General features: G+C 46.6%; 1 pseudogene across 1 annotated transcript in view; it reads left to right on the top strand.

Moving 5' to 3' along the window:
- Window positions 1-6,748: 6,748 nt before the first annotated feature.
- LOC306919044 (ephrin type-A receptor 3-like) overlaps window positions 6,749-24,298 on the top strand; it is a 48,127-nt pseudogene continuing 30,577 nt past the window's right edge. The window contains exons 1-5 of the transcript in view: window positions 6,749-6,815; window positions 9,716-9,916; window positions 12,706-12,813; window positions 13,072-13,196; window positions 21,707-21,963. The product of the transcript in view is annotated as an ephrin type-A receptor 3-like (transcript). The remainder of the gene's footprint in view (window positions 6,816-9,715; window positions 9,917-12,705; window positions 12,814-13,071; window positions 13,197-21,706; window positions 21,964-24,298) is intronic.

Genomic DNA, 24,298 nt, shown 5'->3' with positions numbered 1-24,298 from the left:
TGTGTGTGTCTCCTGCACACCGCGTGGATCTGTCCGTGTGGCAGCGATCAGGAATTACCCTCACAACGAAGGTGAGTTCATTCTGGTGGTCCGTAGCGCTGTGTATGATGCTGTGGTGGTCCGTAGTGCTGTGTATGATGCTGTGGTGGTCCGCAGCGCTGTGTCTGATGTTGTGGTGGTCCGTAGCGCTGTGTCTGATGTTGTGGTGGTCCGTAGCGCTGTGTCTGATGTTGTGGTGGTCCGCAGCGCTGTGTCTGATGTTGTGGTGGTCCGTAGTGCTGTGTATGATGCTGTGGTGGTCCGTAGCGCTGTGTATGATGTTGTGGTGGTCCGCAGTGCTGTGTCTGATGTTGTGGTGGTCCGTAGCGCTGTGTCTGATGTTGTGGTTGTCCGTAGCGCTGTGTCTGATGTTGTGGTGGTCCGCAGCGCTGTGTCTGATGTTGTGGTGGTCCGCAGCGCTGTGTCTGATGTTGTGGTGGTCCGTAGCGCTGTGTATGATGTTGTGGTGGTCCGTAGCGCTGTGTATGATGTTGTGGTGGTCCGCAGCGCTGTGTCTGATGTTGTGGTGGTCCGCAGCGCTGTGTATGATGTTGTGGTGGTCCGTAGCGCTGTGTCTGATGTTGTGGTGGTCCGTAGTGCTGTGTCTGATGTTGTGGTGGTCCGCAGCGCTGTGTCTGATGTTGTGGTGGTCCGCAGCGCTGTGTATGATGTTGTGGTGGTCCGCAGCGCTGTGTCTGATGTTGTGGTGGTCCGTAGTGCTGTGTCTGATGTTGTGGTGGTCCGCAGCGCTGTGTCTGATGTTGTGGTGGTCCGCAGCGCTGTGTCTGATGTTGTGGTGGTCCACACACACACACACACACACACACACACACACACACACACACACACACACACACACACACACACACACACACACACGGTTTCCTTGTTGTCTCCACCAGGCCGAAGGCATGGGGAGAGAGTAGGCATGCAATGTTTTGCACTCCGTGTGTGTGTGTGTGTGTGTGTGTGTGTGTGAGAGAGAGACACTGTGCGCGTGTGCGCGCCCCCACACCATTCCACTCGCAATGGATGTATAGATCTCTCTCTCTCTCTTGCTGATTGATTGATTGATTGATTGATTGATTGATTGACTTACACTATTACATTTAATTATGTACTTAATGTCTCTGTTGTGAATTATTTTATTTAGTTTATACCATGTTGGTATAAATGTACTGACGGCAAGCGATGACGCTGAAATAAGTTATATACGTTGTTTACTTCTCCCTAGTCCTTTCCGAACAGATAAAAGTAAAACAAAAAGAGACAAATAAGTATACTTGCAGCCAGTGAGGCTTGGTTTTTTGTTGTTGTTGTTTTTGTTTTGGGAATATTATTTTATTTATTCTATATTGCACTTATTTTAATTCTTTGACTTTTGTCTAATTTTATCATGTTCGGAATAAAGTTTTTCATTCATTCATTCATTCATTCATTGATTGATTGAAATATGAACAGTTTCCAGAATAGGTACATTTCAACACAGAGACTGTTAACTGTGGACGACACCATAAAGCATTACACTGGTTTACTACACGGTCCGCCATGTTCAATTCATCATTACACTGGTTTACTACAGGGTCCGCCATGTTCAATTCATCATTACACTGGTTTACTACACGGTCCGCCATGTTCAATTCATCATTACACTGGTTTACTACACGGTCCGCCATGTTCAATTCATCATTACACTGGTTTACTACAGGGTCCGCCATGTTCAATTCATCACAACATTTAGAGATGATTGGAGCTACAGTATTCAGTATTTTAGCTGTGACGTGAGCGCGAGCACGTGAGATACTTCCAGGTCCTACTTCTGTCTCGCTTTTGTGTCCCCATAGAGTTATACTGTGACGCTCCGTCGGACTAAATCTGAGACGAAAACAACCACGAAAGTCTCATTTTACCGCTTTCCTCGCAACAACAAAGCTGCGCTGCTCTCCCAAATCTGGCTGTGACAGTCCGTCTGCCCCACACGGAATACTATCGCCATTTTATTTCATTGTGTCAACTAAATCCTCATTAATGCAAACTAGATTCAACATACTCAAGCCTGCAAACATTCTAAATATGCCCCCGAAATATTTTACTGAGCAAATGGACTGTTACCACCTTCAATAATAATGATAATAATAGTCTTTATTGTCTCCACGTCATTTTTTTTTTTCATGGAAACTTGTACAAAACATTAATAATTCTACTCGAGTTGGAAGCATTAAGACCCATTTTAACCCTCAATGGCTTCCTTTCTGAAAAATAACGTCATTGTAAAAAGATTCACGCGTTTAGATATTCTATTTACAATGAGATGCGGACGGGAGCTGGTGCCACTTGGACCCGGACATAACGTAGCACTACAAAATGACGTCGGACTTAAATACTAAATGGAGATGGCCGAGTCTCTGAGACCTTTGGAGGGAATATTGTCATGGCCAGTGGCCTTGTGGGGTTGGAGGGCACTCATTTTCTTAACTCTTTGAGAGTTTCAAGGATTTCTATATAGTTTTTAGACTTCTCTATGGCAGAATGGCGTTTTTGAATGATTTATTGAAAATTCTCTGTTGTGAATGTGTGACAACGAAAGACCTTCAGAGAAAGCTTGGCTTGTCTGCTTCCAGGAAAAAAATGAACTGAGTTGATAAAATGTTTAGTTTTTGTGTTGGAAGCCATTTAAAAGAGCCTGCATTTACACTGGGTAGTGTTTCTAGGACAACAAAAAAAGTTATGCCCGGTTGAAGTTTTATTTTCTAAATAACTTTTTTTCTGCTGGGCGTACATAGCCATGCAATATCTCATTTTAAAGGGTGAGTTGTCTAGTTCAATTAAAATAAAATAAAAAGTTTCTCACATGTACCACTGTAGATATTTTGCCATCTATAAATAGCATGGTCAGTCATGATCAATCTGACCTATCCAGCTAAAAGTCCCCCTAGCTCTGAAATGGAACATCATATAAACTCAATTCTTTTTTGGGGTAAAATTAGACATTCTAACGCACATTTTGATATATACCATGTTTACATAGTCTTACCAGTACCTTGTCTATTCATGCATGTATCTCAAAAACCTGTTGTGAAGAAACAGTTTTGATAAAAAACACATCCAAGGACATTGTTTTGATATGACTTTGTGCCCATGATATGTATCAAAATATAGACTTGAATGTATACTGTATTATAACAAAGAATTGGGTTCTTACCATCTACCGTTACAGAGTAAATCACAGTTGAAACTCGCTTAGTCAAACCATAAACCTCAGAATAGTGAACAAAATAGCCATGACAGGTCTAACTCATTGTAAAAGCGTCTTTTATTTGTTATGACTACTAACATAATACAATTATAATAAATATTACAGAAAATAAATAGGCCTACATACAAAACAGTTGTCCCCAAACTCCCCAGTGTCCCCAAACCACTGCATTCCAGTTGTTCTTGACGGTGTGTGTGTGTGTAGGCTAAATTTAAAAAAAACAACAACTGAAATTAATGAATGCATCCGGTTCAGTGTCGGAGAACTCCATCGCAGTCTTGACTCTTCGTCTTCTTCATCATCATCATCATCATCATCATCATCATCATCATCATCATCATCCTCCTCCTCCTCCTCATCTGATGCCAGTTCTAAATATATAAAAATAAACATTTAGCTGTAGTCAGCCCGGCCAATAGCCAGTTGGGGGGGGGGGGGACGTAGGCTATCTGACATCATCGTCATCATCATCATCACACGGAGACACACTAAACAATGTACAATCATGATTGTATACAATATACAATGAATGCGATTATCATGCAAGCTCAGACGTCAATGAAACGTCATACAGATCTTATATAATACGCTACTGTTAGCTTCACTCCCCGTCCCCCCTCCGATCCTTGTAGCAAGGTCATCATAACCACGCGTTGCTTCAGTAAACGATGCATGTTTGTTCTCCGTCTTTGTAGACAGTAAATAAAAGGAGCGAACATTACTCTAAAGATCAGATCGCCTATAAGGCACGCTACAATATAAAATACTTGTACTGCCATGCGTGCATGCCTGCTACGATACATTTGTACTGCACCAACCAACCGATCGACACCAACCCCCCCTCCAGCCATTAGCCAGCACCAATGCACCAACCCCAGGTGCTGGCTAATGGCTGGGGGCCATCGTGGTGAGTCATTCTGGCGTCATGATCTGACTAGTAGTAGTAATTATCCAAGCATCTATTTGTAGCGATCATCTTATGATTTCTGATCACTATAGAAGGGCATTTTCTACAATAAGATTACCTCAAAACATTCCGGGTTGATCGTCTTCTTCAATGGTTTCCCGGTATAGCTCATCGGACGACGATGGGGAGACAATGAAAAAAGGAGGGAGGGAGCAGCGAGTCTCGCTGTAAGCACTGGACCAGGGCTACTCCGCCTGGAGAAGGCGACTGGGACGTGTATGGATCAATACTACTACCACAAAACTCGCTCAAATAAATAGTACTGCTTTCAACTTTTTCTGCTAGAAAATCGCTCGGGCGAGACGGCAAAACAGGCAAAACAATGAAAACTATGAAGACTCCCTCTGCCCCCACTGTTTACAGGGGGTGGGACCAGCTTCCAATGGCAACACGTACACGTGTGTCACGTGACACGGGTTTTCTGGGTAATGTAGTTGGAATATAAGCTCAGGAATTTAAACAGCGCTTCGGAGCATATTAATATGTTTAGATTAATCAAAAACCACGAAGACGCCAATTGGCGTCATTGATCATTTACGGAATTCTGATGAAGACGCCAATTGGCGTCTTTCACCTTCTAAGGGTTAATGACCTCATCAGTTGTTACCATAAATAGTTTAAAATCATCTTTACAAACACCTAGGTTTCTGTAGAAGGTTTTAATGTGCTCTACACCAAAGAGCCCAGAGTGGGAGGGCAGTTTGTTAACCAGCGTTGTTGCAATGTTTGTAAAGAAGATGTTTAAGTAGTTGGCCACATCAAGCTTGTCAGTGATGAGGGTGTCATTCGATTTGATGTTTATGTTTGTAAACCTGGTTTTTAGTTTCTGACCACAGCCTAGCTGGTTGTCGCTTCCAGAGCTCACGAGGATTGTTTTTGTTTTCCTCGGCTTTATCACTGATAAAGTTTATTTTATCTGATTTGGTCATGGCAGTTACACTGTTTCTTAGCTTGTTTAGTAACAATGTTTCTTAGCTTGTTTCGTTGTGTTTTTAGGATGCTCAGTTGGGTTTAGAGATCACTGTCGAAGCGCTTGGCTAGCTTGGACTTGCATTTTTGAAATTCAGAGCATTGTCTCTGTCTCTCCCGCTCTCTCTCTCTCTCTCTCTCTCTCTGGCTCAAATGGGTCTGAGAGGCTAAATGTCATCAAATGGTGGTCCGTGGCTCAAATGGGTCTGAGAGGCTAAATGTTATCAGATAGTGGTCCGTGGCTCAAATGGGTCTGAGAGGCTAAATGTCATCAAACGGTGGTCCGTGGCTCAGATGGGTCTGAGAGGCTAAATGTCATCAAACGGTGGTCCGTGGCTCAAATGGGTCTGAGAGGCTAAATGTCATCAGATGGTGGTCCGTGGCTCAGATGGGTCTGAGAGGCTAAATGTCATCAAACGGTGGTCCGTGGCTCAGATGGGTCTGAGAGGCTAAATGTCATCAAACGGTGGTCCGTGGCTCAAATGGGTCTGAGAGGCTAAATGTCATCTGATGGTGGTCCGTGGCTTAAATGGGTCTGAGAGGCTAAATGTCATCAGATGGTGGTCCGTGGCTCAGATGGGTCTGAGAGGCTAAATATCATCAGATGGTGGTCCGTGGCTGAAATGGGTCTGAGAGGCTAAATGTCATCAAACGGTGGTCCGTGGCTCAAATGGGTCTGAGAGGCTAAATGTCATCAAATGGTGGTCCGTGGCTCAGATGGGTCTGAGAGGCTAAAGGTGGCCTTACACTAGCCGATAATCAGGCTTTTTTGATGCTCTGGGGGTGCCCGACCGCTCAAAGCGCGATCGTGGATCGGCCCGATCAACATCAAGAACATCAGATTTCAGATTGAAAAAAATCGGCTAGTGTAAGGCCACCTTAAATGTCATCAAATGGTGGTCCGTGACTCAAATGGGTCTGAGAGGCTAAATGTCATCAGATGGTGGTACAAATTATCTGTACTTGGCCGCCGACCCCCAATTCAAATATTTCAGTTAACCCCTTTTGGTGTTTTAAGCATTACTAGACCGGTACGTGCCCGTCGCAGTCGGCCACCGGACTACTTGTGAACGATGCAACTTGGGAACCTAATGATATACGTTGCCATAGCACCCGTTTTAACTGTCAGCCGGTGTCCCACATGGAGATCTGTGTGTGTGAAGACTGCAAACTGAAAAGTGTACTTTCAATTCGGCCCACTGGCAGAGCCTGATTGGTTGAGCCTCAATTGGCTGAGGCAGAGGCTGGAAATTGCACAGGTGAAAGGAGTTGGCCTCATTAGGCCCACTGGCAGAGCCTGACCAGAGCCTGTTGTGGTGGTTCTGGAGAACCGTGGGTCCGACCGACTCGATACCTGGCACTGCACTCCCTGTGGGGGTGTGGAACGCGTGTGTTGAATGTGAAGTCGGTGGGTCAAACGGTTCTCGAGTTACGTGCATTAGAACCGTTCTCAGGTCTAATGATAATTAATAAAGTTAATATTCCTCTGTTGTTTCTACAGTGACGTTGTTGGACTCCATGTTGGACTCCATGTCAGCCCAGACTGACCTGGAGATGGGCTGGGAGGCCTACCCTGATGGAGGGGTGAGTACGCACTCACAGACGCACGCACGCACGCACAGAGGCACGCACGCATAGCCTGGCTAATAAGCCAGACTCAAATCACACTGTCGTGTGGTATTTGAGTCTGGAGATGCTGTGTATGGATCTTGTTTCCCGGGGGGCGGGTTCAAACATTTTCTCTTTGACGCAATTGGTCAGAGCTACTGTCAGTCGAAGGTCTCAAGCATTGAACGTCACTGTACCAAAGCCCGCCCATATTGCATACCGTGTCCCGATTGGCCACACCAGTTCTCTGGTGTAGGACATGGGCGTACAATTGAGCCTCTCCAGACCGTAATCCGCCGGTAGGCAATTTTTTTTTGCCAACGGCTGATTCGGTCTGGCTTATTAGCCAGGCTAACGCACGCACGCAATGCAGTTTATTTAGGGACCAGCCCAGTGCACCCTGGGTAATGTAGTTTATTTAGGGACCAGCCCAGTGCACCCTGGGTAATGCAGTTTATTTAGGGACCAGCCCAGTGCACCCTGGGTAATGCAGTTTATTTAGGGACCAGCCCAGTGCACCCTGGGTAATGCAGTTTATTTAGGGACCAGCCCAGTGCACCCTGGGTAATGCAGTTTATTTAGGGACCACTGTGAATCACCCAAAGAAAGCGGTTGGTCTGTGGAGAGGAGGAGAGATACCGACCGCTTGTGAGAAGTTTGCAGTGTGTGTGTGGTGTGTGTGGTGTGTGTGTGTGTGTGTGTGTGTGTGTGTGTGTGTGTGTGTGTGTGTGTGTGTGTGTGTGTGTGTGTGTGTGTGTGTGTGTGTGTGTGTGTGTGTGTGTGTGTGTGTGTGTGTGTGTGTGTGTGTGTGTGTGTGTGTGTGTTGTGCGCGCGTGCGTGGTAATTAGGAGAGCTTAAACTCTCCAGTCTGTCCAAACATTTTCTGTCATGTTTTCATTTGACCTCCCCCTACACACACAGACTCTCTGTCTCTGTCTCTCTGTCTCTCTCTCTCTCTCTCTGTCTCTCTCTGCCTCTCTCTCTCTCTCTCTCTCTCTCTCTCTCTCTCTCTCTCTCTCTCTCCTTATACCATTTGGTTCCTAATTTAGCTGGGGACCCCCTGGAACTCTCTCACGGACCCCTGGGGGTCCCCGGACCACACTTTGGGACCCACTGGGCTAGTGGGCTTAGCATTTGGGCTAGTCATTTGGATGCTTCTGGTCATATATGGCATTATGAATTTATACAGAATAAATCTTACACTGAAATTGTGTTAGCGTGCTTTTTTAGGGTAAGTGTTCCTTAAACGCCTGGAACAATAACGTTCAGATCCAGATTAACCACCAGGAACAATAACGTTCAGATCCAGATTATAGGTTTTATTTAAACTAATCTTCATCTTTCTCTGCTTTCTGTTGCCAGACAGCGTTTTGGGTTTCTCTGCTTCATGTTGCCAGAGGGTTAGGGTTAGGGTTTCTCTGCTTCATGTTGCCAGAGGGTTAGGGTTAGGGTTAGGGTTTCTCTGCTTTCTGTTGCCAGAGGGTTAGGGTTAGGGTTTCTCTGCTTTCTGTTGCCAGAGGGTTAGGGTTAGGGTTAGAGTTTCTCTGCTTTCTGTTGCCAGAGGGTTAGGGTTAGGGTTAGGGTTTCTCTGCTTTCTGTTGCCAGAGGGTTAGGGTTTCTCTGCTTCATGTTGCCAGAGGGTTAGGGTTAGGGTTAGGGTTTCTCTGCTTTCTGTTGCCAGAGGGTTAGGGTTAGGGTTTCTCTGCTTTCTGTTGCCAGAGGGTTAGGGTTAGGGTTAGGGTTTCTCTGCTTTCTGTTGCCAGAGGGTTAGGGTTAGGGTTAGGGTTTCTCTGCTTTCTGTTGCAGAGGGTTAGGGTTAGGGTTTCTCTGCTTTCTGTTGCCAGACAGCGTTTTGGGTGAAATATACTGTCAAGTAGATACATGAACGGCATTTGTGAAATCACTGCTGCGTGCGTGCGTGCGTGCGTGCGTGCGTGCGTGCGTGCGTGCGTGCGTGCGTGCGTGCGTGCGTGCGTGCGTGCGTGCGTGCGTGCGTGCGTGCGTGCGTGCATGCGTGACAGCGACAGCAGTAGATCAGATATCCTGTTCTCAAAAACCACATCGGTTTATTTTTCTTTCCTTTAAGAAATAGAAACTCTCTACTCTCTGTCTCTCTCTCTCTCTCTCTCTCTCTCTCTCTCTCTCTCTCTCTCTCTCTGTCTCTGTCTCTGTCTCTGTCTCTGTCTCTGTCTCTGTCTCTCTCTCTGTCTCTCTGTCTCTCTGTCTCTCTCTCTCTCTCTCTCTCTCTCTCTCTCTCTCTCTCTCTCTCTCTCTGTCTCTGTCTCTGTCTCTGTCTCTGTCTCTCTCTCCTCTCTCTCTCTCTATCTCTCTCTCTCTGTCTCTCTCTCTCTCTCTCTCTCTCTCTCTCAATTCAATTCAATTCAATTCAATTCAATTCAATTCAACAGGCTTTATTGGCATGACATTTTACAAGTGTTGCCAAAGCACAATCACAGATATGACAAACAACAACATAACAACATAATATCAATGACATGAAAACATAAATAAAAGTACTGTATGTGTGTCCTACTGGTTGTCCCTTTTCTTGTGAGGAATTGACATATTTTGCAGCCAAAACTGCACATTCTTTCTGTTCCCCCAGAAGGAATGGTAATTTTTTTCTTTCTGTCATACTTCGGAATTCTGTGAAATTTGTTTCAAATTTTGGGAAGAACTCCTCTCTAATATTTGTGTAGTTTTTACATTGTGTTAAGAAGTGTAACTCTGTCTCTATAGCTCCGTCATCACAGTGACAGCACAGCCTCTCCTCTCTGGGCAGCCTGTCTGTCTGTGTCTGCCCTTCTCTATTGCCAGACTATGACTCTCTCTCTCTCTCTCTCTCTCTCTCTCTCTCCCCCCCCCCCCCCTTCCAGTGGGAGGAGATCAGCGTGATGGATGAGCGGAACGTGGCCATGCGTACGTTCCAGGTGTGCAACGTGATGGAATCGAACCAGAACAACTGGCTGAGGACGAGACACGTGGGGCGGGGCGGGGCGCGGCGAGTCTACGTCGAGGTCAAGTTCACCCTGAGAGACTGCAACAGCCTGCCCGGGGTGCCCGGGAGCTGTAAGGAGGTCAGTACACCTTAAACAGCCTGCCCAAACAGCCTGCCCGGGAGGTCAGTACACCTTAAACAGCCTGCCCGGGAGGTCAGTACACCTTAAACAGCCTGCCCGGGGTGCCCGGGAGCTGTAAGGAGGTCAGTACACCTTAAACAGCCTGCCCGGGAGGTTAGTACACCTTAAACAGGGTGCCTTGGAGGTTATTAAACCTTAAACAGCCTGCCCGGGAGGTCAGTACACCTTAAACAGCCTGCCCGGGAGGTTAGTACACCTTAAACAGCCTGCCCGGGAGGTTAGTACACCTTAAACAGCCTGCCCGGGAGGTTAGTACACCTTAAACAGCCTGCCCGGGAGGTCAGTACACCTTAAACAGCCTGCCCGGGAGGTCAGTACACCTTAAACAGCCTGCCCGGGAGGTCAGTACACCTTAAACAGCCTGCCCGGGAGGTCAGTACACCTTAAACAGGGTGCCTTGGAGGTTAGTACACCTTAAACAGCCTGCCCGGGAGGTCAGTACACCTTAAACAGCCTGCCCGGGAGGTCAGTACACCTTAAACAGCCTGCCCGGGAGGTTAGTACACCTTAAACAGGGTGCCTTGGAGGTTAGTACACCTTAAACAGCCTGCCCGGGAGGTCAGTACACCTTAAACAGCCTGCCCGGGAGGTCAGTACACCTTAAACAGCCTGCCCGGGAGGTTAGTACACCTTAAACAGGGTGCCTTGGAGGTTAGTACACCTTAAACAGCCTGCCCGGGAGGTCAGTACACCTTAAACAGCCTGCCCGGGAGGTCAGTACACCTTAAACAGCCTGCCCAGGAGGTCAGTACACCTTAAACAGCCTGCCCGGGAGGTTAGTACACCTTAAACAGGGTGCCAGGGAGGTCAGTACACCTTAAACAGGGTGTTTCATAAAAATCCACCATAGAAACGTTATGAGCTACTTTCTGTCAATAAATTTGATCATTTTTCTAAGTGTCAGAGTTCGGAAGTGCTTGTTTTCAATAACGCAACATTTTGCTGCCCCTGCATCATGTGACATTTAGAAACAGGTGGTACGGCAGGACGGTTGAGTGATTTCCAACGAGCGCTTCCAAACTCCAACACTCCATGCTGCTCAATGTCTAGATGAGGGGGGCGTGTCCTAGATGAGGGGGGCGTGTCTTGATGGGAAAGTCATGCATGTGCATACTCTCTATTGTTACTGCTACTGAATTAGTTATATTTTAGCTAGAAACAGACTGTACTACCCGCATATGTTCTGGTTTTAGAAACAGACTGTACTACCCGCATATGTTCTGGTTTTAGAAACAGACTGTACTACCCGCATATGTTCTGGTTTTAGAAACAGACTGTACTACCCGCATATGTTCTGGTTTTGTCCAAAAATAAAACCTTTTTGGCAAATAATTCACGATCAAATGGAAAAAATCCTCAAGATAAAATTGAAGAAATCTCCTCTGTTATATCTCTTGGGGGCTGACCCAAATGTAAATATGAGCTCTGCCCATAGGAAACTATTTGATCTATTTAGATTCTTAGCAAAGAAATGTATCTTCATTTTATGGAAGACAGATGAGTTACCTTCAGAACATATGTGGACGGCCCAAATAATGTCACTACTACCACTTGAGAGACTTAAATACGAAACACAAAATAAGCCAGATGTATTCGTAGAGGTATGGACCCCCTTTTTGGACTATATCGAAGAGCACAGTTGATTCTATGTAGGACGAAACCCACCATCACTTTGCACACATGCATTCCACTTCCACAACCCTGTACCACTTGGGAATTATTATTATATATGTTTTTCCTTTTTCTTTCATTTTCTTTGTTCTTCATTGTTGTTCTTATATATATTATTGTATATTACTTTTTTTTAAGTAACTGTCTTGTATTGTAAGTCTGTGTTGTCTTTGTGTCTATGTAAAAAAAAGAGAAAATCCTCAAAATAAATGATGATAAAAAAAAGAAACCGACTGTATCATATATGAGTGACTGACTGTCGTAAACGATACAGAGACACCTTCCTGACAATAACGATACAGAGACACCTCCCTGACAATATAACGATACAGAGACACCTCCCCGACAATACAACGATACAGAGAGACCTCCCTGACAATATAACGACACAGAGACCCCTCCCTGACAATATAACGATACAGAGACACCTCCCTGACAATATAACGATACAGAGACACCTCCCTGACAATATAACGATACAGAGACACCTGCCTGACAATATAACGATACAGAGACAACTCCCTGACAATATAACGATACAGAGACACCTGCCTGACAATATAACGATACAGAGACACCTCCCCGACAATATAACGATACAGAGACACCTCCCTGACAATATAACGATACAGAGACACCTCCCTGACAATATAACGACACAGAGACACCTCCCTGACAATATAACGATACAGAGACACATCCCTGACAATATAACGATACAGAGACACCTCCCTGACAATATAACGACACAGAGACACCTCTAAATCAGTTCATTTTAAGAATGACTATAGTTGATATATAGCATTGGTTCACTGTGTGTGTGTGTGTGTGTGTGTGTGTGTGTGTGTGTGTGTGTGTGTGTGTGTGTGTGTGTGTGTGTGTGTGTGTGTGTGTGTGTGTGTGTGTGTGTGTGTGTGTGTGTGTGTGTGTGTGTGTGTGTGTGTGTGTGTGTGTGTGTGTGTGTGTGTGTGTGTGTGTGTGTGTGTGTGTGTGTGTGTGTGTGTGTGTGTGTGTGTGTGTGTGTGTGTGTGTGTGTGTGTGTTCGTTCGTTCCAGACATTCAACATGTTCTACTATGAGTCCAACAGCTCCAACCTGTGGTTCATCAAAGAGAGTCAATACGTTAAGATGGACACGATCGCTGCTGACGAGAGCTTTACACAGGTAGGCACACACACACACTAGGAATGTGTAAATGTGTCAAATGAAAATGGATTAGTATGATTCAATAAAAACGATTAATCGATTAATCTTTTTTGGGGGGTGGGGCATTTTCTTTTTTTTTAATGAACCCTACAAATAAAAGCTTCAATTGCGGAAATGGTCTCAATCAGGTTAATGATATCAGACCTCCTCTCCTCTCCTCTCCTCTCCTCTCCTCTCCAATCTAAATTAATTGCTCTCCTCCCCTCTCCTGTCCAGATTGACGTGGGTGATCGTGTGATGAAGTTGAACACAGAGGTTCGTGACATCACGAACCTCAGCAAGAAAGGATTCTACCTCGCCTTCCAGGACCTGGGAGCCTGCATCGCCCTGGTGTCTGTCAGGTAGGTTGACCTCTGAACCTTAACCTCTGACACAGACTGGTTTCTGAACTGCCCACAGCCCTCCTATGAGACACAGACTGGTTTCTGAACCGCCCACAGCCCTCCTATGAGACACAGACTGGTTTATGAACTGCCCACAGCCCTCCTATGAGACACAGGCTGGTTTCTGAACCGCCCACAGCCCTCCTATGAGACACAGACTGGTTTCTGAACTGCCCACAGCCCTCCTATGAGACACAGACTGGTTTCTGAACCGCCCACAGCCCTCCTATGAGACACAGACTGGTTTCTGAACTGCCCACAGCCCTCCTATGAGACAGACTGGTTTCTGAACCGCCCACAGCCCTCCTATGAGACACAGACTGGTTTCTGAACTGCCCACAGCCCTCCTATGAGACACAGACTGGTTTCTGAACCACCCACAGCCCTCCTATGAGACACAGACTGGTTTCTGAACCGCCCCCAGCCCTCCTATGAGACACAGACTGGTTTCTGAACCGCCCACAGCCCTCCTATGAGACACAGACTGGTTTCTGAACCGCCCACAGCCCTCCTATGAGACACAGACTGGTTTCTGAACTGCCCACAGCCCTCCTATGAGACACAGACTGGTTTATGAACTGCCCACAGCCCTCCTATGAGACACAGACTGGTTTCTGAACTGCCCACAGCCCTCCTATGAGACACAGACTGGTTTCTGAACTGCCCACAGCCCTCCTATGAGACACAGACTGGTTTCTGAACTGCCCACAGCCCTCCTATGAGACACAGACTGGTTTCTGAACTGCCCACAGCCCTCCTATGAGACACAGACTGGTTTCTGAACTGTCCACAGCCCTCCTATGAGACACAGACTGGTTTCTGAACCACCCACAGCCCTCCTATGAGACACAGACTGGTTTCTGAACCGCCCACAGCCCTCCTATGAGACACAGTCTGGTTTCTGAACCGCCCACAGCCCTCCTATGAGACACAGTCTGGTTTCTGAACCGCCCACAGCCCTCCTATGAGACACAGACTGGTTTCTGAACCGCCCACAGCCCTCCTATGAGACACAGACTGGTTTCTGAACCGCCCACAGCCCTCCTATGAGACACAGACTGGTTTCTGAACCGCCCACAGCCCTCCTATGAGACACAGACTGGTTTCTGAACCGCCCACAGCCCTCCTATGAGACACAGACTGGTTTCTGAACCGCCCACAGCCCTCCTATGAGACACAGTCTGGTTTCTGAACCACCCACAGCCCTCCTATGAGACACAGACTGGTTTCTGAACCGCCCACAGCCCTCCTATGAGACACAGACTGGTTTCTGAACCACCCACAGCCCTCCTATGAGACACAGACTGGTTTCTGAACCGCCCACAGCCCTCCTATGAGACACAGACTGGTTTCTGAACCGCCCACAGCCCTCCTATGAGACACAGACTGGTTTCTGAACCGCCCACAGCCCTCCTATGAGACACAGACTGGTTTCTGAACCGCCCACAGCCCTCCTATGAGACACAGACTGGTTTCTGAACCGCCCACAGCCCTCCTATGAGACACAGACTGGTTTCTGAACTGCCCACAGCCCTCCTATGAGACACAGACTGCTTTCTGAACCGCCCACAGCCCTCCTATGAGACACAGACTGGTTTATGAACTGCCCACAGCCCTGCTGCTATTTTATTATATGATGACAATGACAATTATATGAAGAAAAGTGAAAAAAACAAACAAAAAAAACCCAGCTTGTGCGGAACTCTCCTTTAATGCTGTAGTACCGTTCTACACCTCCAGGTGTTATTAATGTAGTACCGTTCTACACCTCCAGGTGTTATTAATGTAGTACCGTTCTACACTTCTAGGTGTTATTAATGTAGTACCGTTCTACACCTCCAGGTGTTATTAATGTAGTACCGTTCTACACCTCTAGGTGTTATTAATGTAGTACCGTTCTACACCTCCAGGTGTTATTAATGTACTACCGTTCTACACCTCTAGGTGTTAATAATGTAGTACCGTTCTACACCTCCAGGTGTTATTAATGTAGTACCGTTCTTCACCTCTAGGTGTTATTAATGTAGTACCGTTCTACACCTCCAGGTGTTATTAATGTAGTACCGTTCTACACCTCTAGGTGTTATTAATGTAGTACCGTTCTACACCTCCAGGTGTTATTAATGTAGTACCGTTCTTCACCTCTAGGTGTTATTAATGTAGTACCGTTCTTCACCTCCAGGTGTTATTAATGTAGTACCGTTCTACACCTCTAGGTGTTATTAATGTAGTACCGTTCTACACCTCCAGGTGTTATTAATGTAGTACCGTTCTTCACCTCCAGGTGTTATTAATGTAGTACCGTTCTACACCTCTAGGTGTTATTAATGTAGTACCGTTCTTCACCTCCAGGTGTTATTAATGTAGTACCGTTCTACACCTCTAGGTGTTATTAATGTAGTACCGTTCTTCACCTCCAGGTGTTATTAATGTAGTACCGTTCTACACCTCTAGGTGTTATTAATGTAGTACCGTTCTACACCTCTAGGTGTTATTAATGTAGTACCGTTCTTCACCTCTATGTGTTATTAATGTAGTACCGTTCTACACCTCTAGGTGTTATTAATGTAGTACCGTTCTACACCTCTAGGTGTTATTAATGTAGTACCGTTCTACACCTCCAGGTGTTATTAATGTAGTACCGTTCTACACCTCTAGGTGTTATTAATGTAGTACCGTTCTACACCTCTAGGTGTTATTAATGTAGTACCGTTCTACACCTCCAGGTGTTATTAATGTAGTACCGTTCTACACCTCCAGGTGTTATTAATGTAGTACCGTTCTACACCTCCAGGTGTTATTAATGTAGTACCGTTCTACACCTCTAGGTGTTATTAATGTAGTACCGTTCTACACCTCCAGGTGTTATTAATGTAGTACCGTTCTACACCTCCAGGTGTTATTAATGTAGTACCGTTCTACACCTCTAGGTGTTATTAATGTAGTACCGTTCTACACCTCTAGGTGTTATTAATGTAGTACCGTTCTACACCTCCAGGTGTTATTAATGTAGTACCGTTCTACACCTCCAGGTGTTATTAATGTAGTACCGTTCTACACCTCTAGGTGTTATTAATGTAGTACCGTTCTACACCTCTAGGTGTTATTAATATAGTACCGTTCTTCACCTCCAGGTGTTATTAATGTAGTACCGTTCTACACCTCCAGGGTGTTATTAATGTAGTACCGTTCTACACCTCTAGGTGTTATTAATGTAGTACCGTTCTACACCTCTAGGTGTTATTAATGTAGTACCGTTCTACACCTCCAGGTGTTATTAATGTAGTACCGTTCTACACCTCCAGGTGTTATTAATGTAGTACCGTTCTACACCTCTAGGTGTTATTAATGTAGTACCGTTCTACACCTCTAGGTGTTATTAATATAGTACCGTTCTTCACCTCCAGGTGTTATTAATGTAGTACCGTTCTACACCTCCAGGGTGTTATTAATGTAGTACCGTTCTACACCTCTAGGTGTTATTAATGTAGTACCGTTCTACACCTCTAGGTGTTATTAATATAGTACCGTTCTACACCTCTAGGTGTTATTAATGTAGTACCGTTCTACACCTCTAGGTGTTATTAATGTAGTACCGTTCTACACCTCTAGGTGTTATTAATGTAGTACCGTTCTACACCTCCAGGTGTTATTAATGTAGTACCGTTCTACACCTCCAGGTGTTATTAATGTAGTACCGTTCTTCACCTCTAGGTGTTATTAATGTAGTACCGTTCTACACCTCCAGGTGTTATTAATGTAGTACCGTTCTACACTTCTAGGTGTTATTAATGTAGTACCGTTCTACACCTCTAGGTGTTATTAATGTAGTACCGTTCTACACCTCTAGGTGTTATTAATGTAGTACCGTTCTACACCTCTAGGTGTTATTAATGTAGTACCGTTCTACACCTCTAGGTGTTATTAATGTAGAGTGTGTAAACCAACATTTGAAGTGAACGGAGCTCCTGGCCCCTGTCTAGTTGAGTAAGTAGCATTCTTTTGTATTTTAGCAAACTGCTGTTAGTGTTACTCTAAGTACTTTTGTATTAGTATTATATTATTAGCTTGTGTGGTAGTCACTAGTTTATAGTTGTATTGTTTGTGTTCAAGCAGTAGGCTTTGGACACTTTGGACTAGTGTAACTAGTTTCACCCTGTAATAGGCCACTTGATAAGTAGTATAGGCCACTTGATTTCCTTGTGAAGTGTGAAGTGAGTGCTTTAGCCAGCACAGCTCTAGGGTTAAGTAGCCAGGTTGGGAGTATTCAATTCAGTGTGTAAACCAACATTTGAAGTGAACGGAGCTCCTGGCCCCTGTCTAGTTGAGTAAGTAGCATTCTTTTGTATTTTAGCAAACTGCTGTTAGTGTTACTCTAAGTACTTTTGTATTAGTATTATATTATTAGCTTGTGTGGTAGTCACTAGTTTATAGTTGTATTGTTTGTGTTCAAGCAGTAGGCTTTGGACACTTTGGACTAGTGTAACTAGTTTCACCCTGTAATAGGCCACTTGATAAGTAGTATAGGCCACTTGATTTCCTTGTGAAGTGTGAAGTGAGTGCTTTAGCCAGCACTCCTGGCAGACGATTAGCAATCAGTTGGATTGGCCTTATACCACCAGGTGAAAGCGTCAGCTGTTAAGCGGCGGCCAGCAAACGAAGGCCAGGCGAACAAAGGCGACAGGCGACTTTGTCAAAGTCCGACTTCGTCACTGAACGATAAGCTGTAGCATTGATTAGTGACATATATAGTAGTGTGATAGATATAGTAGTGTATTGTAGTATATGTTTAGTGATCTACAATGTGTTTTCTTCCTATTCCTGTCCTCTCTTCTTCCTGGCGGTCGCACAAACACTGGGTTCCACCCAGATGTCGCGACACAACTAATCTCATCTATCCTACTCTTTCAACTCACGTCGAGCAAGTGGTAACGGGAGGGCTTTGGAATTGCCACTCGGCTGTGGTGGAAGGCAAATCTGCTTTCATCTCAGCCTACGCCTCCTTGCTCTCCCTTAACTTCCTTGCTCTGACTGAGACCTGGATCAGACCAGAAAACACAGCTACGCCCGCGGCTCTGTCAGATGTGTACTCTTTCTCTCACACTCCCAGAGCCGTGCGGACAGGTGGTGGGGTTGGTCTGCTCATTTCCAGAAAATGGAAATACTCTCCTGTTTCACTGTCACTATTCTCTCCTACCTCATTTGAATTTCATGTGGTCACTGTTTCTCATCCAGTCAAGCTCACCATTGCAGCTGTTTATCGCCCACCGGGCCCTGCTGGTGGCTTCCTGGAGGAGCTGGACCATCTAGTCTCCCACTTCCCTGTCGATGGCTCTGGATTCATCCTTCTGGGTGACTTCAACCTCCCGACTGAGAAGCAGCTAGACCCACTACTTTCGTTTCTCGCCGCCTTTGACCTAGTTCTTTCCCCATCTCCTCCTACCCATGAGGCGGGCAACCAACTGGACCTGATCTTCACCAGAGGCTGCTCTATTGCTAACCTGTCTGTCACTCCTCTTTCCAGTGAAAAGGGTAAGAAACTCTCTGATCACTACTTCATGTCCTACTCTCTCTCTCTCTCCTCTCCCCCCTCACAGCCCCTCCCTACCCACATGATTTCCTCACGTCACAATCTTCGCTCACTTTCCTCCACTGATCTTTCCTCTTCTGTTCTCTCTGCTCTCCCTGCCCCTGAATCCTTTGCTCTTCTATCCCCTGATACCGCCACAGATCTTCTTTTCTCTACTCTATCCTCTTCTCTCGACCATCTCTGTCCCCTCACCACCAGGCCTGCACGCCAAACTCCACCTGCCCCCTGGTTGTCGGACTCAGTGCGGACTGAGAGACGGAGCCTGAGAGCGGCTGAGCGCAAATGGAGAAAGGGCAACCTCCCGGAGGACCTTCTCACCTTCCAATCTCTCATTTCTACTTTTTCCTCCTCTCTATCAGCTGCTAAAGCTGCTTTTTTCTGCACTAAAATTCAGGCTTCTGCTTCCAACCCTAAAAAACTCTTTGAAACTTTCTCCTCTCTCCTACAACCACCACCCCCTCCTCCCTCCTCGTCCCTCCTCCCTGACGATTTCGCCAACTTCTTTGACAAGAAGGTGAACGATATCCGATCCTCCTTCCCTCCTCCCCCGGCTGGTGCCCTGCGCACTGCCCACACCCGTCTGCCTGCCACCCCCCCCTCTCTACCTTCATCTACTCCTCTTCCCCCCCCCATCCCCTCTCTATCCCACTTCTCTCCCCTCTCCCCTAACGAGGTCCTTCTCCTTGTTACCTCTAGCCGCCCCACCTCATGCTCTCTGGACCCGGTCCCATCCACTCTGTTGCAGTCTATTGCACCTGAACTTCTTCCCTTCTTAACCCACCTTATTAACACCTCTCTGACATCTGGCTACTTTCCCTCTACTTTCAAGACTGCCAGAGTCACCCCCCTCCTGAAGAAACCGACACTTGACCCCTCTGAGATCAAGAACTACAGACCGGTTTCCCTTCTATCCTTCCTATCTAAAACTCTCGAACGTGCTGTCTTTAAACAACTGTCCTCCTATCTCCACCAGAACAACCTCCTGGACTCCAACCAGTCTGGTTTCAAAGTGGGTCACTCGACAGAGACTGCCCTGCTGGCAGTGACGGAGTCGCTCCATGCCGCTAGAGCGAACTCTCTCTCCTCCGTCCTGATACTCCTGGACCTGTCTGCAGCGTTCGACACGGTGAACCATCAGATCCTCCTCTCCACCCTCGAGGGGATGGGTGTCTCAGGCTCTGCACTCTCCCTGTTTGCATCCTACCTGACGGGTCGCTCCTACCAGGTGATGCTGAGAGGGTCTGTGTCAGAACCACACAGGCTCACAACTGGGGTTCCCCAAGGCTCGGTTCTGGGTCCTCTTCTTTTCTCTCTCTACACTACATCTCTGGGTGCTGTCATCCACTCCCATGGCTTTTCCTACCACTGCTATGCCGATGACACCCAGCTGATCCTCTCATTCCCCCCCTCTGATACCCAAGTGGAGGCACGCATTGCTGCTGGTCTGGCTGACATCTCGGCGTGGATGTCGACAAACCACCTGAAGCTCAACCTGGACAAGACCGAGCTGATGTTCCTCCCGGGGAAGGGCTGTCCGCACCGAGACATGGCCATCACCATTGATAATGCTGTGGTGACCTCAACTCGGACTGCGAAAAATCTGGGTGTGACCCTGGACGATCAACTGACGTTCTCGGCAAACATCGCATCAGTGACAAGGTCCTGCAGATTCCTCCTCTACAACATCAGGAGGATTCGCCCCTTCCTCACGGAGAAGGCAGCCCAGGTGCTCATCCAGGCTCTCGTCATCTCCCGCCTGGACTACTGCAACTCCCTCCTTGCTGGTGCTCCGGCATCTGCCATCAGACCTCTGGAGCTTGTTCAGAAAGCTGCGGCTCGTCTGGTGTTCAACCGCCCCAAGTTCTCCCACACAACCATCCTTCTCCGTTCTCTACACTGGCTCCCCGTAGCGGCCCGCATCCAGTTCAAAACCCTGGTGTTAGCCTATAGGGCAGTGAAAGGAACAGCTCCTTCCTATCTCCGGGCTATGGTCGATGCCTACACCCCTGCCCGACCACTTCGGTCTGCCACCTCGGGGCGACTGATTGCCTCGTCACTCAAGAGTCCTTCTGGCCGATCCACACGGTCACGACTCTTTTCTGTTCTGGCCCCACAGTGGTGGAATGAACTCCCCACTGATGTTAGGACAGCAGAGTCACTGCCCATATTTCGCCGCAGGTTGAAAACCCACCTCTTCAGGAAACACTACCCTTCCTCTCTGCCTGACCTACTTGTTGTTAACTAGTTGTACGAACGCTTGTTTTCTATTGTTGTATTGTTTATTGGATCTTGTTTAGTCGATACACTTAATTGTTTTAGCTCATGCTCATTTGATCTAGCTATTTTGTCTCATCTGGTTAAGGAAATAGGTAGCTGATATATTGCACTTTTACCTTAGCGCTAGGTATACTCTTGGTTGCTTGTTTTTGCAGAAAATGCACTAAAAACTTCTGGTGATTAGTAGTTTTTGTTCCCTACCTATGTTGAATACACTTATTGTAAGTCGCTTTGGATAAAAGCGTCTGCTAAATGACTGTAATGTAATGTAATGTAGTACCGTTCTACACCTCCAGGTGTTATTAATGTAGTACCGTTCTTCACCTCTAGGTGTTATTAATGTAGTACCGTTCTACACCTCCAGGTGTTATTAATGTAGTACCGTTCTTCACCTCCAGGTGTTATTAATGTAGTACCGTTCTACACCTCCAGGTGTTAATAATGTAGTATTGTTCTACACCTCTAGGTGTTATAATGTAGTACCGTTCTACACCTCCAGGTGTTATTAATGTAGTACCGTTCTACACCTCTAGGTGTTATTAATGTAGTACCGTTCTTCACCTCCAGGTGTTATTAATGTAGTACCGTTCTTCACCTCCAGGGTGTTCTATAAGAAGTGTTCCTTCACGGTTCTCAACCTCGCCCTCTTCTCTGACACGGTGACCGGCGGCGGCGGTGGACCGACGGTGACCGGCGGTGACTCAGCACTGGTGGAGGTGAGGGGCGTCTGCGTCGACCACGCCCGCCAGGGGGCGGAGCCACCCAAGATGTACTGCAGTGCAGACGGCGGATGGCTCGTTCCCATTGGACGATGCGTCTGCGAGCCCGGATACGAGGAGAGCAAGGACGCCTGCATACGTGAGTCATATACACGCGCGTGTGCTTGTGCGCGTGCGTTGTTACATTTATATTTTACTCATGATCAGAGCTTCCGTTGCTCCAGACTGTATGACGGAAGCATTTATATTTTACTCATGATCAGAGCTTCCGTTGCTCCAGACTGTACGACGGAAGCATTTATATTTTACTCATGATCAGAGCTTCCGTTGCTCCAGACTGTACGACGGAAGCATTTATATTTTACTGATGACGCGTGTGTGTGTGTGTGTGTGTGTGCGTGTGTGTGTGAGTGTGTGCGTGTGCGCGTGTGTGTGTGCATACAACGCGTCGTAGTGTGTGTTGCTGTGAGCTTGTAGATCTGCTATTTTCAGCATGCAACCATTGTGTGAAATGACTGGATCTCTTGTCCACTAGTCCCTTCCTAGTGGATCTCTTGTCCACTAGTCCCTTCCTAACATTTTAGTCTATTTTTTTTATGACGAAATTGTCAGTATAGTTTTAGTCATCATATCTTAGTTGTCATTTAGTTTCCTTTTTAGTTTTCCTCAGTGACAAAAGGTAAAAGGTAGTCGACGAACTTTTTTCGTCATATATATAGTTTTAGTCGACGAAATCAACGCTGTCCTCCCGTGGCAGCGCTGCCTCGTTAACGACCTCTAATTAAAACACCGTAACGAGGTTGACCCCCGCGACCTCCGTGACCTCATCCGTCTGTTTTTATCTGTTTTTATCTGGGAGAGTATCGGGAATGTCCCTTTAACACGCTGTACCTTTAACTGTGTGTGTGCGTGTGCACACGTGCGTGCGTGCGTCTGTTTTCGTGTGTACAAATCCATTTCTGTGTTATCTGCAGGGGGTGAACACTATATTATTTTGGGCTACTACTCAAAGGAGCACCAGGCCAGGTGGTCTGGTGGGGGGGGGGGGATTTAAAAGGTTAATCTGAGCTGTCTGCAAAAGACATTGAGCTCATTAAACTGTGTGTGCATGTGTGCGTGTGCATGCGTGTGCGTGCGTGCGTGCGTCTTTAAAGCTCTGTGGGGAAATCAGGACTTCCTTTACTGCTTCCCCAATGCAGATGTACAAGTTTGTTATATTGTGTGCGTGCGTGCGTGCGTGCGTGCGTGCGTGCGTGCGTGCGTGCGTGGGCAGAGGGCAGAGGTCACTGTGCAGAGGGCAGTGTGCAGAGGGCACTGTGCAGAGGGCAGTGGGCACTGTGCAGAAGGCAGTGTGCAGAGGGCAGTGTGCAGAGGGCAGTGTGCAGAGGGCAGTGTGCAGAGGGCAGTGTGCAGAGGGCACTGTGCAGAGGGCAGTGTGCAGAGGGCACTGTGCAGAGGGCACTGTGCAGAGGGCAGTGTGCAGAGGGCAGTGGGCAGATTACTTTATGGTTAATAATACAGTCATTAACTAGAAACATGATGATGAGATGGGGAAAAAACGATTCTGTTTCATGTATTTTCTTATACTGTATTCAACAGCCAAACAGCTGATTGATGGACCACACACATCATACCTTCCTGAAAAAAGCTATTCAGGTCCTGCTATTAAGCTGCCTGCTTAATAGGAGAATGTCTACAGAACCGGACAGTTGAGAAATACTTTGAAAAGCTCCACTTCTGGTGTTAAGACCCTTTGTCAGATGTATTAAAGTCACCATCTCTGTTCTGTCAAGACTGGCATGGAATTAGCCTATATCTACAAGCTCCATTAGCAGGCAGCAGCATATTTTGTCTAAATTGTCTTTGTGGTCAACAAATGTATCTACATTTGCAAACAGTGCTGTTGACCATGTTGTTACATGGTCCATATAACATGTGTGCACCAACAGACAATGCCAATATGCTATATTAATATTATAACGTTTTAAAGACAGTTTTAAAGACTGTCTGTCTGTCTGTCTGTCTGTCTGTCTGTCTGTCTGTCTGTCTGTCTGTCTGTCTGTCTGTCTGTCTGTCTGTCTGTCTGTCTGTCTGTCTGTCCTATACCTTCACAGAGAGACAGACAGGCACCTGGCATCGATTTAATCTGTTTTTAGACCGCTCTATAATCACCACAATTACTGAGATGTCGTCTGGGGTTACCGTGTGTGTGTGTGTGTGTGTGCGTGTGCGCGTGCACGGCAGAGCGTGTGCACTGTGCAGGGCATGCAAGTGGGTGATTGCTTTAATTGCAGTTAAATTGAGCGTGTTTTGTTCTCTTTTTTGTGATCTTTTGTGTGCATGTGCATGTGCATGTGCATGTGCACGTGCACGTGCACGTGCGTGTGCGTGTGCGTGTGCTTGTGCGTGTGCATGTGCATGTGCATGTGCACGTGCGTGTGCGTGTGCATGTGCACGTGCACGTGCGTGTGCGT

Source organism: Electrona antarctica (assembly GCF_951216825.1).
Source record: "Electrona antarctica genome assembly, contig: scaffold_227, whole genome shotgun sequence".
NCBI classification, from domain to species: Eukaryota; Metazoa; Chordata; class Actinopteri; order Myctophiformes; family Myctophidae; genus Electrona; species Electrona antarctica.
This window is presented reverse-complemented; position numbering and strand designations above follow the sequence as displayed.